General features: G+C 36.9%; 1 protein-coding gene across 2 annotated transcripts in view; it reads left to right on the plus strand.

Annotated features, from left to right (window-relative positions):
- Positions 1-20,743, plus strand: part of NAV3 (neuron navigator 3) — a 946,218-nt gene that overhangs the window by 159,239 nt on the left and 766,236 nt on the right. Inside the window, exons 1-2 of one of the 2 annotated variants that reach the window (XM_031651088.1) lie at positions 16,627-16,642; positions 18,538-19,246. The exons of the other annotated variant lie outside the window; for it this stretch is intronic. The gene's annotated coding sequence lies outside the window, so the exon portion shown is untranslated. Of the gene's footprint in view, positions 1-16,626; positions 16,643-18,537; positions 19,247-20,743 lie in introns of those variants that run through there. 2 annotated transcript variants of the gene reach the window in all.

The raw sequence follows: 20,743 nt of genomic DNA on the forward strand, positions 1-20,743 counted from the left end.
AGTATGTTTCACTGCCATTAGTCTGATATATAAAGTAATTGTTGAAAAATTATTGATCATGCCATAAGATGATAGTGTCTTGTGGTACCATGTTTAAGCTTTGACTTTATTATAGAAATGTTACTAAATAGTTTTGTAGATGATGTATTTTCAGGAAAGGTGTTAGCGTAAATACTTAATGATTGTAGTTATAAAGAAACTTTGACCTAGAGCATGTTCTTATGTGATTCTTCAATTTAGTACATTTAGTGGCATACGGATGGCATTTAGGGTGCTGTTGAGAGGCGTAGGTGTGGAATTAAGGGCACAGACTCTGGACTCGTGTTGTCTGAGATTGACTCCTGGCTCGGCCACTGCCTTGATGTTAATCTCTGTACCTCAGTTTCTTCAACTGCAAAATGGGGATAACAGCATCTCTCCATATGTAGTTGTGGTGAATTTAAATGACTTAATCTATGGAACATGCTTAGAACAATGCCAGACTCTAACATATTAAGCAGGTCTAAGTGTGGGTCTTTATCACTAACATGATTCTCATTGACAACATCCTTGATTCTTCAATACCAGAAGAAAAAAATTTAAACAAAGCAGGTAGCCACGCAACTGAACATAACTTTATTTATGGTTTTCTTGGAGACAGTCTTGCTCTGTCGCCCAGGTAGGAGTAAAGTGGTGCGATCTCGGTTTGCTGCAACCTCTGCCTCCTGGGTTCAAGCAATTCTCGTGCTTCAGCCTCCGAAGTAGCTGAGACTACAGGCGCATACCACTAGACCCGGCCAAGTTTTTGTATTTTTAGTAGAGATGGGGTTTTGCCAGGTTGCCCAGGATGGTCTCAAACTCCTGAGCCCAGGCAATCAGCCTGCCTCAGACTCCCAAAATACAAAGAAAGTATGGCTACAGGCTTGAGCTACCACACCGGCCAATACTTTCTTTTCAAACTTTTCATATTAAAGAGTCTTTAGGGAAACAACCTCTGTACAGTGCTTGAGAAGGAGCTTGCATTTAGCCAGCCCCAGTTATTGATGAAGTTTGAGACTCTCCACATTGAGGTCAAGGTTTTTGACTGAGGGAGTGTTCCCATTCATCACATTCATACAGCATTCAACTATTGAAGTACTCTGTATGCTGTGGAAATGAATTGAGTCTTTTTACTTTTTTCTATCATAATTAGCTTTTTCAGAAGCAACATTTGATGGCAAAATACTCTCTGTTAAATGAATGAAGTATGAAGGCAAAGACTTTCACTGCAGGCGTATCCTGGACGATGGTACAATAATTGTTCGACACTGACGCAGAGTTGGTGTCATTACTAAGAGCTGAGGGTAGGTCTCAAAAGAGTTAACCATTATAAAATTTTTCAGGTGGTCCCTTTGTAATTGGTAAGCATTACCTCAAGTTTATAACAGGCCTGTGATGAATCAATACAGCTGGAGCTGGTGATTGCATTTTATTACTAAACTTTAGATTTTAGACAAGAACACTCTACCTCCTGAAGACTGACAATTGTCATTACACATTTCTGCAAACTCCCCAGCTTCCTGTGTCACTGTAATTGACCTTGGCCACAGGAATGCATTGAAGCTCACTATGAGAGGGATCTCTAAGTCTGTTTTTCTTTGGGCCTTGGCTTGTGTATTAAATGGGAGAAGTAAAACATTTCAGGCCAAAGTCAATTTGTTTCTCTCTTGCTCTCTATCTTTGTAGCAAAAATCTAAGAGGCCTGCATGGTAGAAAAAAATAGGAGCTCTATTTTTATCTCCAGCTCCTTGTAGGCTCCTTATAGAAACAAGGATACATGAAAAAGGAACTCATTAAAATTATATGTATTATGCTTTTCACTCTCCATCTGCACCGTTAGGTAGAGGAGTTGAGGAAAGCCAGCAATGCCATGAAAATAAGCACTATTAGTTCAAATCTTGCATTAATATATATTTATAATAAACCTAGAATGTTCACCTATTCATTCCTACAGTTGGATTGATGATAGGCTATGGATATTCTTTTCAAGTAAATTTTTTGATATTTTAATTGAGTTTGTGTGAGACCTTGTAAATTGTGGGTAGGTCAGTGTAAACTATGACAACTTTGCAATGCCTGCCCAAAATGGAAGTTAGAATTTTTAGAATAGTTACTGTTTGTGCTGCATTTATTTGCACATCATTACTTATAAAGTTATTCCTTAGTGACTTGTTTCTGGTCTTGTTTTTTCTTGCATCCAGCAAGATATTTGGAAGAAACTTGTTAGTGTCCTGTAGGACAAATAACAAATAACCTTTGACTACTATTTCATTCCTTAAAACATACAGCAGTACTGGGAATTTAAAAGGCATTCAGTAAATACTTGCTGATTAATCAATTATACCTTCCTACTTTTTAAAAATAAGGGAATAGGGATAAGTGTTGCCTAAAATCATATCCCAAAGAACTGATTATTTCCTTTTTTTAAAAAAAATTTACTTCAAGTTCTGGGATACATATGCTGAAAGTGCAGGTTTGTTACATAGGTATACAAGTGCCATGGAAGTTTGCTGTACCAGTCAACCTGTCATCTAGGTTTTAAGCCCTGCATGCATTAGGTATTTGTCCTAATGCTCTCCTTACCCTTTTTCCCCACCCCCCTGACAGGCCCTGGTGTGTGATGTTCCCGTCCTCGTGTCCACGTGTTCTTATTGTCAACTCCCACTTGTGAGTGAGAACATGCGGTGTTTCGTTTTCTGTTCCTGTGTTAGCTTACTGAGGATGATGGTTTCCAGCTTCATCCATGTCCCTGCAAAGGACATGAACTCATTCTTTTTTATGGCTGCATAGTATTCCATGGTGTATATATGTCACATTTTCTTTAACCAGTCTATCATTGATAAGCATTTGGGTTGGTTCCAAGTCTTTGCTATTGTGAACAGTGCTGCAATAAACATACATGTGCATGTGTCTTTATAGTAGAATGATTTATAATCCTTTGGGTATATACCCAGTAATGGGATGGCTGGGTCAAATGGTATTTCTGGTTCTAGATTCTTGAGGAATTGCCACACTGTCTTGCACAATGCTTGAACTAATTTACATTCCCATCAGCAGTGTAAAAGTGTTCCTATTTCTTCACATCTTCTCCAGCATCTGTTGATTCCTGACTTTTTTTTTTATAAATTATTATAATTTAAGTTCTGGGATACATGTACAGAAGAGGCAGGTTTGTTATATAGGTATACATGTGCTATGGTGGCTTGCTGCACCCATCAACCCGTCACCTACATTAGGTATTTCTCCTAACGCTATCCCTTCCCTAGCTCCCCATCTCCCGACAGGCCCTGATGTGTGATGTTCCTCTCCCTGTGTCCATGTGTACTCATTGTTCAACTCCCACTTAAAAGTGAGAATATGTGGTGTTTTCTGTTCTTGTGTTAGTTTGCTGAGAATGATGGTTTCCAGCTCCATCCATGTCCCTACAAAGGACATGAACTCATTCATTTTTATGGCTGCATAGTATGCCATGGTGTATATGTGCCACATTTTCTTTATCCAGTCTATCACTGATGGACATTTGGGTTGGTTCCAAGTCTTTGCTATTGTGAGTAGTGCTGCAATCAACATATGTGTGCACATGTCTTTAGAGTAGAATGATTTATAATCCTTTTGGTATATACCCAGTAATGGGATGGCTGGGTCAAATGGTATTTCTAGTTCTAGATCCTTGAAGAATCGCCACACTGTCTTCCACAATGGTTGAACTAGTTTACAGTCCCACCAACAGTGTAAAAGTGTTCCTATTTTTCCACATCCTCTCCAGCATCTGTTGTTTCCTGACTTTTTAATGACCACCATTCTAGCTGGTGTGAGATGGTATCTCATTGTGGTTTTGATTTGCATTTCTCTTATGACCAGGGATGATGAACTTTTATTCACATGTTTGCTGGCTGCATACATGTCTTCTTTTGAGCAGTTTCTGTTCATATCCTTTGCCCACGTTTTGATGGGGCTGTTTGTTTTTTTCTTGTAAATTTGCTTAAGTTCTTTGTAGATTCTGGATATTAGCCCTTTGTCAGATGGATAGATTGCAAAAATTTTCTCCCATTCTGTAGGTTGCCTGTTCACTCTGATGATATCTTTTGCTATGCAGAAGTTCTTTAGTTTAATTGGATTCCATTTGTCAATTTTGGCTCCCTGGCTTCAGCCCATTTCCAGGGGAGTGTACCACTCTGTCTCGCTGGTATTCCAGGTGCCACTGGGGTATGGAAAAACAAAACAAAACAAAACAACAACAAAAAAAGCAAACTCCTGCAGCTAGTTTGGTGTCTTCCCGAATGGCCACCTAGTTTTGTGCTTGAAACCCAGGGCCCTGGTGGCGTATGCACAGGAGGGAATCTCCTCATCTGCGGGTTGCAGAGACAGTGGGAAAAGTGAAGTATCTGGGCCAGAGTGCATGGTTCCTCAGAGTCAGTCCCTCACGCCTTCTCTTGGGTTGGGGAGATAATTCCCTTACCCCTTGTGCTTCCCAGGTGAGGCGATGCCCCACCCTGGTTCGGCTCGCCATCTGTGGGCTGCACCCACTGTCCAACCAGTCCCATTGAGATGAACCAGGTACCTCAGTGGGAAATGCATAAATCACTCTCCTGCTGCTTCGATTTTGCTGGGAGCTACAGATGGGAGCTGTTCCTATTTGGCCATCTTGCCAGCAATCCTTCTTGACTTTTTCATGATCGTCATCCTAACTGGCATGAGATGGTATCTCATTGTGGTTTTGATTTGCATTTCTCTAATGACCAGTGATGATGAGCTTTTTTCAGTATGTCTGTTGGCTACATAAATGTCTTCTTTTGAGAAGTGTCTGTTCATATCCTTCACCTACTTTTTGATGGTGTTATTTTTTTCTTGTAAATTTGTTTAAGTTCTTGTCAATTCTGGATATTAGACCTTTGTCAGATGAAAGGATTGCAAAAATGTTCTCCCATTCTGTAGGTTGCCTGTTTACTCTAATGATAGTTTCTTTTGCTGTGCAGAAGTTCTTTAGTTTAATTAGGTCCCATTTGTCAATTTTGGCTTTTGTTGCCATTGCATTTCATGTTTTAGTCATGAAGTCTTTGTCTATCCTCTGTCCTGAATGGTATTGCCTAGGTTTTCTTCTAGGATTTTTATGGTTTTAGGCTTCATGTTTAAGTCTTTGTTCCATCTTGAGTTAATTTTTGTTTGAGGTGTAAGGAAGGGGGTCCAGTTTCTCTTTTCTGCTTATGGCTAGCCAGTTTTCCCAGCACCATTTATCAAATAGGGAATCCTATCCCATTGCTTTTTTTTTTTTGGTCAAGTTTGTCGAAGATCAGATGATTGTAGATATGTGGCACTATTTCTGAGGCCTCTGTTTTGTTCCATTGGTCTATATGCCTGTTTTGATACCAGTACCATGCTGTTTTGGTTACTGTAGCCTTGTAGTATAGTTTGAAGTCAGGTAGCATGATGCCTCCAGCTTTGTTCTTTTTGCTTAGGATTGTCTTGGCTATACGGGCTCTTTTTCAGTTCCATGTGAAATTTAAAGTAGTTTTTTCTAGTTCTGTGAAGAAACTCAATAGTAGCTTGATAGGAATAGCATTGAATCTGTAAATTACTTTGGGCAGTATGACCACTTTCACGATATTGAGTCTTCCTATCCATGAGCAAGGAATGATTTTCCATTTGTGTCCTCTCTTATTTCCTTGAGCAGTGATTTGTAGATCTCCTTGAAGAGTTCCTTCACATTTCTCGTAAGTTGTATTCCTAGGTATTTTATTCTCTTGTTAGCAATTGTGAATGGGAGTTCACTCATGATTTGGCTCTCTGTCTATTATTGGTGTATAGGAATGCTTGTGATTTTTTCACATTAATTTTGTATCCTGAGACTTCACTGAAATTGCTTATCAGCTTAAGGAGATTTTGCACTGAGACGTTGGGGTTTTCTAAATGTACAATAATGTCCTGTGCAAACAGAGACATTTTGACTTCTTATCTTCCTATTTGAATACCCTTTAATTCTTTCTCTTCCTTGTCTTGTGCCGGTTTTCAAAGGGAATGCTTCCAGCTTTTGCCCATTCCTATCTGAATACCCTTTAATTCTTTCTCTTCCCTGATTGCCCTAGGAAGAACTTCTAATACTATATTGAATTGGAGTGGTGAGAGAGGGCATCCTTGTCTTGTGCCGGTTTTCAAAGGGAATGCTTCCAGCTTTCGCCCATTCAGTATGATACTGGCTATGGGTTTGTCATAGATAGCTCTTATTATTTTGAGATATGTTCCATCAATACCTAGTTTATTGAGTGTTTTTAGCATGAAGGGGTGTTAAATTTTATCAAAGGCCTTTTCTGCATCTATTGAGATAATCATGTGATTTTTGTCCTTGATTCTGTTTATATGATGGATTACATTTACTGATTTGCATATGTTGAACCAGCCTTGCATCCCAGGGATGAAGCTGACTTGATCATGGTGGATAAGCTTTTTGATGTGCTGCTGGATTCGGTTTGCCACTATTTTATTGAGGATTTTTGCACTGATGTTCATCAGGGTATTTGCCTGAATTTTTTTTGTGTGTGTTTGTTTTGTGTCTCTGCCAGGTTTTGGAACCAGGATAAGACTGGCCTCATAAAATGAGTTAGGGAGGAGCCCTTCTTTTTCTATTGTTTGGAACAGTTCCAGAAGGAATGGTACCAGTTCCTCTTTGTACCTCTGGTTGAATTTGGCTGTGAATCCATCTGGCCCTGGGCTTTTTTGGTTAGTAGGCTGTTAATTATTGTTGCAATTTCAGAACTTGTTACTGGTCTCTTCAGGGATTTGACTTCTTTCTCGTTTAGTCTTGCGAGGGTGTATGTGTCCAGGAATTTATCCATTTCTTCTAGATTTTCTAGTTTATTTGCATAGAGGTGTTTATAGTATTCTCTGATGGTAGTTTGTATTTCTGTGGGATCAGTGGTGATATTCCCTTTATCATTTTTTATTGTATCTATTTGATTCTTCTCTCTCTTCTTTATTAGTCTGCAAGCGGTCTATAAATTTTGTTAATCTTTTCAAAAAAAAAAAAAAAAACAGCTCCTGGATTCATTGATTTTTTTGTAGGGTTTTCTGGGTCTCTGTCTCCTTCAGTTCTGCTCTGATCTTGGTTATTTCTTATCTTCTGCCAGTTTGTGAATTTGCTTGCTCTTGCTTCTTTAGTTCTTTTAATTGTGATGTTAGGTGTCAGTTTTAGATCTTTCTCACTTTCTCCTGTGGGCAATTAGTGTTATAAATTTCCCTTTAAACACTGCTTTAGCTGTGTCCCAGATATTCTGGTACATTGTGTCTTTGGTCTCATTGGTTTCAAACAACTTTGTTATTTCTGCCTTAATTTTGTTATTTACCCAGTTGCCATCCAGAAGCAGCTTGTTCAGTTTCCATGTAGTTGTACTGTTTTGAGTGAGTTTCTTAATCCTGAGTTCTAATTTGATTGCACCATGATCTGACAGAATGTTTGTTATGATTTATGTTCTTTTGCAGTTGCTGAGGAGTGTTTTACTTCCAATTATGTGGTCGATTTTAGAAGAAGCGCTATGTGGTGCTCAGAAGAATGTATATTCTGTTGATTTGGCATAGAGAGTTCTGTAGATGTCTATTAGGTCTGCTTGGTCCAGAGCTGAGTTCAAGTCCTGAATATCTTTGTTAATTTTCTGTCTTGTTGATCTAATATTGACAGTGAGGTATTAAAGTCTCCCACTATTATTGTGTGGGAGTCTAAGTCTCTTTGTAGGTCTCTAAGAATTTGCTTTATGAATCTGGGTATTCCTGTATTGGGTGCATATATATTTTGTATAGTTAGCTCTTCTTGTTGAATTGATCCCTTTACCATTATGTAATGCCCTTCTTTATCTTTTCCGATCTTTGTTGGTTTAAAGTCTGTTTTATCAGAAACTAGGATTGCAACCCCTGCTTTTGAACTGATTGTTTCCTAAGGTTTTCATGGCAAATGGATTTCACTTCTGCACCTGTTGTTGGGTATAAACCTTTGCTTGTGATTGCAGTCTTTTCTATTAGTAAATTACAAAGACTTTGGACCATGTTCTTTCATTACAATTATGTGGTTGGTAGTCTCAGCAGAGGCAGTATTCAGTAGTGGCTAAGAGCATGGGCTAATTCTGTTTCTGCCACTTACTATGTAACCTTGGAGGTTGTAATATTACCTACCTGTTACTGGGAGAGTTAAAAAGATGTAAATAACTTAGAAAAGAGCCTAACACTTTATAAGGGCCCTGTTAGAGATAGCTTTTATTAATAGGTTTAAAAATGTGAGTTTGTGACAGTACTTTCAGAACTATCAAAATATATGGAATTTGACAAGCTATCTGGGGATACAACTGCTTATTTTATTTGGAGAATTTTGTAGCTGTTTGCACTGGGTTTATTTTCTTTGACCTTGGACTTCTTTCTTCATCATAAGCCTTTTTCCTTAGAGATTTTACTCAAAAAAGACAATCTTTATGTCTAGAGGAGACAGGCAAAATTACAGACAAAATACTGCTATTTTCATCAGGTTTTGTCAGCACTATATTGAATATATGTAATGGGTGTATTAATGGGTCTAATCAGTGTCTAATGGGTTGATATGACCCTTGATAATTCTAATAGGTAACCAATTAGACTTTAAGGTTGTGTTTTTTAATGCCAAGGGAGTTTCAGGTATTTCTTTTTAGCTAAAACTATTTCACATATGAAGAACAGTAACTTGCTCTTTAAGTCCTTTTTTATTTCCCTATGTCTTGTTTTTATAGATTTAGGGGGAAAAGGCGTCTTATTATGTGGATATATTGTGTAATGGTAAAATCTGGACTTTTAGTGTAGCTATCACCTGAATAGGGAACATTGTACCCGGTAGGTAATTTCTTATCACTCACCCCCTCCCATCTTTCCAAGTCTCCAGTGTCTGTTATTTCACTCTCAATTCACGTGTGTATACACATTATTTAGTTCCCAATGACAAGTAAGAATGTGTAGTATTTGACTTCGTTAAGTACTTTTAGACTCTTACATATCTTAATTTTTGATACTAAGGTATTATAAAAGATTTTTTCAGACTTTAGCAAATATAACATTCAAGCAAGCACTATGGAAAGATATTAAGCATTACATTTTAAGAGTCTATAAACCATTAGCTAAATATTAAAAATTTGATCTCTTAAGTTAAAAAGGTAACTTTTTTCCCCATTGGGTCTACACAGATTTAAATAACTTGGTTCTCATACCCTGATGTTTTTTGACGTGTATTTATTCAAATCCATTATGAGGATGAGGGTTTGTAAGGCCTTTGTCTTTAATTCCAGGGAGACTGGCCTAACTTTACAACTCATCAACAATTCCAAGTTATCAATTAGCTGCCAAGTTTGGTGCTTTAGACATCAAATAGCCTCTAAAATCCAACTCTAAATCTCAGTAGATTTCCTTCTAACCACATCTGAATCATGGTCCACTGTTGTAAAGTGCTGAATTAAATCAACCAGATACTATTTCTGACTCTACTCCTCACTGTCAAAATGAAACTTCTAGTGGATCAATTAGGGAACATCGATTTTTTTTTGAAAGCCTTTTATTCTAGATAGAACTTATTAAACCGCAAGAGTATCTCTGTACATTTATATACAGACTTGATCTGTAACTCAGATGGTCCCCCTCCCAACTTTTGCCAGTGTGATGTTGGAATACAATTTGCAGTGAACTGTAGTCTATTTTAAAAAATGGGCTTCCATGAGTATTGCTTAATGCAAGCAGAAAATACAAACACCGTATTTAGAGTGTGCATTTTGTTTTTAAAATATGCATTTCAACGTTGGAAACTGCAAAGTGTTTTAAATAAATCTGCTTTCCTTACTTGCAATAATCTGTTGTTAATTATTGTCAGTTTTTTTGTTTTTGATTTTTGAGATAGGATCTCACGCTGTCACGTAGGCCAGAGGAGTGTAGTGGCTCTATCGCAGCTCATTGTAGCTTTGAACTCCTGGGCTCAAAGTCATCCTTTCACCTCAGTCTCCTGAGTAGCTAGAAATACAGGCATGTGACACCACACTTTGCGAATTTGGTTATAGTGTATCTTGAATAAATCACCTCAATGAGAATTTTAGTTTACATATAATCCAAATTAGAGAAAAACTCCTGTGCTCTGTGATAGTATTTGCTTAAAAACTCCTTCAAAAGCATTAACAATCTAATCAGATTTGTAAGCATTTAAAATAGAATTTAGCCAGGAACAAACGTATTACATAAAATGCAGAACACCATTGGCTTAATTCCGTATGTTCTATTTCCACTTCAAAAGTGGTGCTTTTTCCCAGGTGAGCTCTGGTTTTATGTAATGACAATTTTTATAATGAACTGTCAAAACTAAAATATACAAGTTCATATTGCTTTAAGATAATCACTACATTAGAGGTTACATACTTATTCAATGAATGTTGCTACTATTCCAGACATTGCTGTCCTGTTTTTCAACTGTATACAGATTTTGAGTCATACAAGTTAGCTTGGTAGAATTAAGTTTTTACTAAGTGCAATATTCCCCAAATTCATTGCCAACCACATTCACCAACTACCTGAATGATTTGTTTATATCCCCAAATTAAATCCATCTCTAAATAATGAAATTAATTCATGAAACAGTGAGGCAGAGCCTACAGGTAGTTCTGCTTTGGAGCCATATTTATTGCTGACTTTGGGGGCTTTTGTAAATATAAACAGCTTTGCCACTGTCAGATAAGCAGACATCAGAAAGAAAGGCAGAAGTTTGCTGTTTGCTGGATGGGGTGGGAGAAGGAGAGATTGCGTTGGTACTTATTCTCTTACCCCAGTCCTGATTGTTTTCACTTTCCTTCTTTCAAATATGTATTAATGCTATTTCCTAAATTCTTGGAATTGGTTTCAGGTTTCCTAATGAAATACCAGCTTTGGGGTGGCAATGAGGTAGTCAAAGTAAGCCTTTGTATCATATGGAACTCTTAGGTGTGAGGAATTGATGACTGTAGGAAGAGATGGAGTATAAGGTTATTTTTTCTTGTGATGACTGTGTGATTAAACAGTTAAATGAAATAACTAACAAATATTAATGCCAAATTGTTCTGGTTCTTGTTGAAAACTCTCATAATCTAGGAATCTGTCTTCATATGATAAACCTGAAGATTTGATGGAGATGCAAACATATAAATCACAGTACAAGAGCTAAATAGCAATAACTATAACAGAAATATCAGAAGACATTTCATGATTTATTGATAATTTCTACATTTGTTTTGTATTCTACAATTGTTAAAGCGTGTCCATGTGCATCATCTTATTTGCCTTTCACAAAAACCAGGTACATGGACTAGATATTATTCTAATTAAACAATGAGAAACAGGCTACAGATTAGGAGACTCATTGGAAGTAGTAATTACTAAATGTAGTACCAGGGGCAAAATCAAGATCTTTCTAAAAAAAAAATAAACCCTAGGATTAAAACTGACATTGTCCAGAAGAAAATTTTAGGTTTTGAAATAGAAGGTGGATCCTGAAGAAGATAGATACAGGTAGGATATTCTGGAAAAATATGAACATGAGAACCATCAGGCAATAGTCTAGACTATAACCGAGCAATTGATTTTCCCTAGATCAGAAGCTTTATGTGGGGGTGTGTTGATAGAAGATTCCTGGAAAAGTTGTTTGGCGGTAGATCAGTGATTTTTCACCTGGGGGTGGTTTTGCCCTTCAGGCAACATTTGGCAATATCTGGAAGACGTTTTTGGTTGTCACAACTGGAAGGTGTGAAGTGCTGCTGCTGGCGTCTGATTTGTAGAAGCCACAACGTTCACAAACATTGTATGATACAAGGTCAGTCCTGCACAGCAAAGGATTATCTGGCCCAAAGTGTCAATAGTGCTGAGGTTGAGAAACCCTGGTCTAGGTTAAGGAGGGCCAAAAATGTAGATCCAAGGAATTAGAACTTTAATTCTATATGCATTAAGGAAGCCATTGAGGTTTTTTGTTTTGTTAAGGAGGGAGTGGCTGTGCACAGTAGAAGTAGGCCAGAGATGTCTAGCTATAAAACAGATTTGATTTTGTAAATTCCTTCACAAACATAAAACTCAAAAATGTTGCCTTGTACATGTAGGAAACTACAAAATCAGTTTAAGTTTTTCAGGAACATCTCAAAGAAAAGAGGTGAGGCACTTGGAAGATACTGAATGAAACCTTGTAGGCAAATCTGGCCGGGCACTGTGGCTCATGCCTGTAATTCCAGCACTTTGGAAGGCCAAGGTGGGTGGATCACTTGAGGTCAGGAGTTTGAGAGCAACCTGGCCAGCATGGTGAAACCCCGTCTCTACTAAAAATATGAAAATTAGCTGGGCATAGTGGCACAAGCCTGTAGTCCCAGCTACTCAGAAGCCTGAGGCAGGAGAATCGCTTGAACCCAAGAGGCAGAGGTTACAGTGAGCTGAGAACATGCCACTGCACTCCAGCCTAGGCAACAGAGCGAGATTCTGTCACACACACACACACACACACACGCAAATCTTATAGGCAAATCCTTGCTAGGTATGTGAGATAATGAGAATTCAGCTGCCAGGAAGATGGAATTGAACAGCAAATGAAAGTTTCTTTCACCTAGATGACTTGGGAGGCCTCCTGTTATGTGCAGCAGAGCTGAAAGGGCACAGTCAGGCCGCCTAAGCCTATAAATCACCAAGATGGTTTACAGCAAGGGCAGTCTGTGCTGATGTGATCGATGCTCTCCAAAGCATCAATGGGACATTTATCACCGTGATGAGATGTGAATGCTGCCAGAGGTCATGAGAATCCTGGATTTATCAGACTATTTTCAATTCTGAATAGCTTCAACAAGTGAGTTTTCACACCCCCAGCCCCATTTTTAACCTTCGGATGCATGAGATTTCAAGTCTATGAGCTACACATGATGAAATTTAGAGGGGAACATCTGCTACTTTTGTAATGATCTCCTTCTAATTGCTTTGCCAGCCTTTTACTTTCACTTATGTAATGCTTGTTTCATTCTCTCATTGAGTTTCATGTAATAAAAAGCTGGTCTCTCTTCTTTGCTGTTTTGCGTATTTCTCTGTAAGACACTATCGTGAGAAAGATTACACATTAACAATGTAAGGTGTCTGTTGCTTTAATAGAGTATTGAGAAATGAAAGATAAATGTCAGAGTGTCATTTGATGGTATACTCTATACCAGGATTGATTAATGCATTACTGTGCTTATGCAATACCTATTTGGGTGTGCTGTCTGAGAAGAATATGACTAACATGATGCAAACTTTCCCCTGTCTAAAACCTGTAGGTTTTAAGTTATCTGGGACAGGCTACCATTTGGTCTAAGCAAAGACACACATTTGCTGTAACTGTAAACTGTCTTGAGGGCCAGGAAATATCAAACCTGATAGATTGTTTCAAACTAACTCAATCCTGGAAAAAGGTCAGTCTGCAAAAAAAAATTTATTTTTCAAAATCATATGGCAGAGACTATCTATGTCCTGAGGCATATTCATATTAGCTCCAGGGCCAGGGGATCATCATCTTTTATTAATATTCTTGGTTTTCTGTGGTTTTCTTTCAAGCCTGGCCAGATTCATCTTCTGGATCAATGCCCATTTGCAACGGGGAAGGGGGCAGGGAGTATAAACTTATTTTTAGTTTGTTGCATGGACTCAAAGTCTTTAAGGGAAAAGAATGTGACTATTATTCAGGAAGCTATTTTAAACCTTTTTAGTTGAAGCATTACTCAAGAAAACCACAAATGCAGTTGGAAGATGACTTAGAAAAGCATGGAGTATGGTGGGTGACCTCATTTTACTGACTTGCTGCATCAACTCAGAAGAAATATGCTGTAAATACCAAACATTAAATATGAGATAATGCAGAGTTAAACCTAAACGTAGCTATTAGAATGAGAATGCTTCTGAATTTCAGTTACTTTCCTTTCTTATTGAACACACACCTGTCGTTACAAAACATCATTTAAATGTAAATGTACACTACTGGTTGGATGTTTTTCTTAATAGTATGGCCATGACATGTCCCTCATATTCTGAACATATACATATCAATACACATACCTGGAATTTTATGGTTAGGTTTACATTTTATTTTGTTTGCTATTTTTACTTTCTAATTTTCTAGTTCAATAAATTTAAGTTAATGGTTTAGATAAAATCCAAATGTAACCAGTTAGAAAAATACAGGCCCATAATTACTTGGAAAACTTAAAATGGAAGTTATATACATTGCATAGCCAATTTTAAGAAGACTATTTCTACCTTGAATAGGATTGAAAAAGGCTACACTTTGATCTGGAAAATATAGGTTTGCTACAAGGAAATTTGTCACAAAAAGAAAGTAATACTTGCCTAGGAGAATTCTTAAAAACTATTAAGAGACCTGGAGTAATTTTGGTATGTTTCAAAATATTGCTGAAGAGTTCTTTCTGAAGAGAAAAATAACAGAAGAACTTTATATAGCACTCAGGTCGTATTAAATCATATTTAATGTGTTTGGTTACTGAAGTCCTTGGCTTCTATAAGCTTTGGAAACTGGTGCTACATAGCAGTGAAAATGGTTGAATATAGTATTTATGGTAATTTCTATGAAAAGTGAGATATTTGAAACTTGAACTTGAATGCAGTTTCCAATTATCCAATAATCTTCATCTTGCCTAATTTATGATATAGGCCCTTCTTTAGAAAAGCAACTCGTCAAAAGAGTGTGTACTATGTATTTTTTTTTATTGACTTTGGTTTTGGGTTCTAAAATCTGGAATCTTGTGAGAGATCAATATACTTAAACTATGTTGGTCTGTTTGGTTTAAACTATGATAAGATGATCTAAAGCTATTAGGTAACACTCCTGTCTACATAGACCTTTATGTGTCTTGTAAGAGTCATTAAATGAAAACAAAATTTTAGGCAATTTGTGCCGGTAGAAACATGATAACTTAGTTATACAATAAAGTCCAAATTGTCAGTATCTCATATTTAACATCCTATCTTTCATAAATAATAGACTTTCCTATCTAATCACTTGCTAAATCACATTTGAATGTTTGCCAAAGTATAAGTCAGTTTGCATGAAATGCTTTGCCCTTAGACTAGCTTGATTTATCTTTGACACGCACTCAGTGTTTTTCACTGGGAGAAGATACTATTTTCTTCCCGTGTATTTGGTTTTATAAACCAGTTTGTGTAAAATAGTTATAGGTTTAATTCCTATTGATGGTAACAACAGTCTGAGCTCATACCTGTAATGTCTTTCTCTATGGCCAGTCAACAACTGGAGTTGGCCAACATCACTTTTCACAGGGATGGCTATATTTGTTTTCTATTGATGACATAACAAATTATGACACATGTGGTGACTTAAAACAGCACTCTTTAATTACCTCAAAGTTCTGCAGGTAGAGATCTAGAGCGGCTCAGCTGGGTTATTTGCTTAGAATCTCAAAAGGCTGAAATCAGGATGTCAGGTGGGCTATGTTCTTTTCTAGAGACTCTGGGGATGAGTCGTTTCCAAGCTCATCCTTGCTGTCTGAGACTGCTCTTTCTTTGCTGGCTGTCAGTTTAGGCCAGTCATTCTGCTGGCGCCCGTCCGCCTTCTTTCACAGGCTTTCCGTGTGTCTTCACCCTCTACCCTCAGCAACACTGGGGTAGGTCCCTCTCACATGCCAAATCTCTCCACCTGTGTGTGCGTGTGGTGGTGGTGGTGGTGGTGGTGTGTTTGTTTGTTTGTTTGTTTTTTGCCACAACTCTGTGATTCCAGCCTGAGAGAGTTCTCTGCTTTCAAGGGCTTCTGTGAGTAGATTTGGTCCATTTAGGTAATCTGGAATTATGTCCCTACTTTAAGGGTTTTAACTTGAGAGTTCCCTTGGCCATGTCACATATTCATAGTTTCCAAGGATTTTGGCATATGCATCTCTCAATCGTCATTCCATCTCTTAGAATGGCAATAAAAACAAACTAAAAAACTAGCATAAATTCTCTTTAGTCTCCTGCAATAGCCATTTATTTGTCACTGATCTTTATTTGCTCATCGGATATGTTGGACCATGAAAACCTACAAGTCTTCCGGATGTTTACACTATGAAAGCTTGAACCTATCTCTACTTTCTTTCCTTCTCTGTCTCTATCCTTTCATCTTCCCTTCCTTATATAATTTTATTTTTTCTCAAACCTTTTCATTTTCTATATCTACTCACTTTTCTTTGCTTTTGTTTTCTGCAGTGCTCACATTGCAGCTCAAGTGATTGTTGACTGGTAACAGATATGTTTTTATATCTCATTTAGTTATAATACTAAACCCAAACTGACATGAGGTCATTTATAGTCCTTATTTCAGTTAATGAGTGTTGTGTGTTTCACTTGAGGAGTGTGAAGTATCTAATTATAGCATGATGTGCTAACTCCTCAGATAGAGTTGTGTAATATGCGGTATTTGTACTCTACTGCCTTTTTAAGATTGAAAATTTTTAGGGTTTTGTTGTTGTTGTTGTTTTTAGACAGAGTCTCACTCTGTCACCCAGACTGGAGTGTAGTGGCATGATCTCAGCTCACTGCAACCTCTGTCCCCCAGGTTCAAGTGATTCTCCTGCTTCACCCTCCTGAGTAGCTGGAATTACAGGTACCCACCACCATGCCCAGCTAATTTTGTTGTATTTTTAGTAGAGATGAGGTTTTGCCATGTTGGCCAGGCTAGTTTCGAACTCCTGACCTTAAGGGATCCGCCTGCCTTGGCCAGCCAAAGTGTTGGGATTACAGGCATGAGCCATCAAACCCAGCCTGAAAAAGTTTTAATTCTGAAGTGATCTGATTTCAGTTGTCTTGGATAATGATAGCTTCCCAAGTGCTAGCGTCCTATATTCCAAGATGTCATGTATGGTTTTATAATCTTCTTTCCCTCTTTAAGGTGCTAGGTGTCAAATAATTATTTGAAATTTAAATGAATCATATTTGACTGTATTTTGTTCCAAGTACTTGTGAAAATTGCCCACCCGTTATGCTAATAACACACAGCACTTCGAGAACCGAAGTCACAGAGCCCAACCACAGAACTGCAAACTCTAAAATTTGTTGCCAAAACTATTGAGAAGCAAAACGTGCGTTAACTATGCAAGGGGGAGATATCTTTCAGGGATGTGCCTGGTTTTTAGTTAACAAAAAATTCTGGGCATTGTTCCAGAGTTTAAATTTAAATTTACATGGGCATTAGCAACACACAAATCTGAAAGTTGGAAGATTATGCTAATTGTGGTGGATTTCCATAAGATACACTGGACTTCTCCCATGTAGGACACAATTGTAATGGGAAAATTTATTGTGTATGTCTAGCAGCCTTGCTAATTTACTAATTTGTTTAATTTGGTAAGAGTAAAAATAATGCTTTTCTTTAACTTATTGTTTTATCTTGAGTTTAGCTGCTGTTAACCCTTCATTTGGTTAATTTCTTCATTTGGTTTTTAGAAGGATAATGAAAATACTTAAAAAATATACCTATAGTTGACTTAAAAGTGGTTAATTTGAACAGAAGTAACAGCATTTATTTTCTGGCAATATTATGCAATTAATATTTAAACCAAAAATCTCATACATTGGAGGAACTATGAGTGTATTGACATTGAGTTAACTATCTCCCAGAATAAGAGGCTGTTGAGAAAATTCCCTGCTCCCACTCTTATCCCTTCTGGAGCTTTGTCAGATAAATTCCAGGTTAGTTATGTTAGCATAACATAATCAGATACTTAAATTTCTATAAGAAGTTATTCAGATCTGGGCCCAGAGAATGTTGCTTTCCCACCCAGAGGTGTATGCTCAGGGGATGAAGATGAGCTGTGAACCTGCAGCTGTTCCTTATTTGTGGTTCACCATGATTATTATTAGGATTCTTCCTTTACTCCCCTAGGAGTAAAGGGGTGTTGGTAGTGGTGGTGCCATGGTGGTGTTATGTTTTTTATATATTCTCCTTGATTGATTTCTGGTCTGAAATACTTTTATTTAGACACCAAGCACACATATGAATTAAGATACTCGTACTGTGTTAAATGCTTCTTGCCTAAAATATGTCCAATTCAATGAGACCAGAATACCAAATCATTTGCAATTCAGTTGTAGAACTTCATGATTTTCCTTTTCTCAATTTTTCTCTTTCAGAGGCAGTAAATAGTAAAAGGAGATAAAAATTTCTTTCTACTTGTGCAGTACATCTTCACTTCTTTGGGAGGGGAAAACTTATGGGAATGGAAATTTCATTATATTCTTTAGCCATCATGATTTTATTACCTACTAATATTTAAAAGTTATTGGAATCAAAATATCTGCTTTAAAATGTTTATTTATTTACCTTGTTTTTTTATGTTTATCACATGTTTTTGTCCAAAAAAGCTTATCTTTTAAGCTCCAAGATGAGTGTGTTTGGGGTGGTTGAAAATTATGATTCTGGCATTCTATAATTTCATTAATCTTGAATTTACCAAATAATTTTAGCCTGTTTTCATGTAATAGTTTTTTACTTTTGATCAGATTCTTTCTCAGGTTTTGAGAACAAAGAATATTCCCTATATCAGCAGTTCTCACCATTTGTTCTAAGGATCCTGGGAGATCTCCACAATCTTTCTCAGGTCTGTAAAGTCTATGAATCTATGTGAGGCCAGATTATCTTTATTATTCTTCAACGAAAACAATACATTTCAGCTGAATCCAGCTGGCTTTTATGAAGCCAGACAGTAAAGAAATTTACAAAGATGCAGAACAATGCCACTCTTCTCACTAATTATTTATGGTTTTAAAAATGTTTAAATGTTACATGTTAGAACATATGTACTTATGTTCTAAGATGTAATAGCTATGGTAATGTTATTTTAAATGAACTAACAAATATTTAAAAATGTGTCTGTCTTAAGTCTTAATAAGTGTTAATAGATATGACCCATGTAGATCACTGTGGTCCTCAGCTTTTGAGGGTTCACAGGAATTCTAAGACCAAAAATTTGAGAAGACCTGCGTTATATCCTTTTTATAAGATCTCTTTAACTTTCATGTCAACTATTTTCTTTGAGCTATAGCACCTGGGTATTGGGGGTTTTATAAGGGTTTTGTATGTAGATTCCGATACTTACATGAGAAAACAGAGTATTGTGTCTGATTTATTTCCAGCAATATTTAACTGGCTTAAGGGGTGGCAGTTCCGATGGAGAGATTGATGGATCTGAAAGTACTGGAATCATCAATGGTAAACAACTACATACTTATCACCTAACTTTATCGAATCTCATTATTTTGTGATATTTGCTGCAAATTTTCTTCAAACCAGGATGCCCTTTTGTTCTCAGAAGTAATCATATGCTGAATTTGGTTTTTTCATTCTTATGCATGTATTATTTTCTTTCTGTATATAAATATATTATACAGACATGCAACATAAATAATTAGTATTTTTAATTCTAATTTAAAAGGTAAACTAAATGTTTTTGCTAAATGTTATGTTTTAGAGCTATATCCATTTATTACATGTAGCTCTACCCACTTTTCCTGTTGCAGACTGCTCTCTCTTACATGATCATATCTCAGTGTGCTTTTTCCTGACGATGGACATTTAGGTAGTTCCTAGTTTTATGCCTTTATAAAAATGCTGCATGAAGCATTTCTGAATAAGTTTTCTTGTGTATATGTGCAAGATTTTTCTCTAGACCCATATATCTAAGAATGAAATTTCTAGGTAAAGGGTAGTGTATTAGTTTTCTATTGCAGCTATAATAAATGAGCACAAACTCAGTGGCTTAAAAGAACACAGATTTGCTGTCTTACAGTTTTGGAGGTCAGAAGTCTAAAATTGGTGTCACTGGGCTAAAATCAAGGTATGGGAAGGGCTGTGTTCCTTTTGAGTCTGTAAAGAATTGTTCCTTTGCCGCTTTCAGCTTCTAGGGCATTCCTTGGCTTGCAGTCCCTCCTCCATTTTCAAAGCCAACTGCATCATGTCTTGAATTTCTCTTTGACTCTGGCCTTCCTACCTCCTTACTCTAATGAGGACCCTTGTGATTATGGTGGGCCCACCTAGATATTCTTTTCATCTCAGATTCTTAAGCAAATCTGCAAAATCCCTTTTGCCAGTTAATGCAATTTACACATCAGTTTTAGGAACCAGGACATGGACAGCTTTGAGAGGCAATTATTCTGCCTACTATGGGTCTAAATAACTTTAGCTTCACTGGATGTTAACATGTTGTTCTCCAGAGTTGTTTACCAAGATTTTCCTCCACTTGCAGTGCAAGAATTGGTCAACTTCCTTGTCAACATTTGGTATTTGAAGACTTTAATCTTTCTACTCTTTTTAGATGTGAAAGGTTTTCTGTTTTTCTTATTGTTAGTAATGTTGAGCATCTTTTCATTGGTATCTTGCTCTTTTGCATAGTATTTTTCTTCTTACATTCTAAGTTACTATCATACAAATATAGTTTGGATTATTTCAGCTAAGAATATTTGCTCATATTTGTGCCCATTCACATAGCTTTGTGTGATCTTTGTACAGTTTCTTTCTGAGATTGATATTATACTAGCCAGAAATACCTGGCATCATCTGCAAACTGAAAGACATTTATTAAAAAGTAAAATAAAACCAATCTTAGACTTAATACTAATTGAAGTTAATTCAGAGATTTATCAGCAAACTACCTATGTATGTAATGCTATTCTTTAGTGTATCCTTGATTGGTTATTAAAATGCATACAT

The sequence above is a fragment of the Papio anubis genome, chromosome 9 (assembly GCF_008728515.1).
Source record: "Papio anubis isolate 15944 chromosome 9, Panubis1.0, whole genome shotgun sequence".
Taxonomy (NCBI): domain Eukaryota; kingdom Metazoa; phylum Chordata; class Mammalia; order Primates; family Cercopithecidae; genus Papio; species Papio anubis.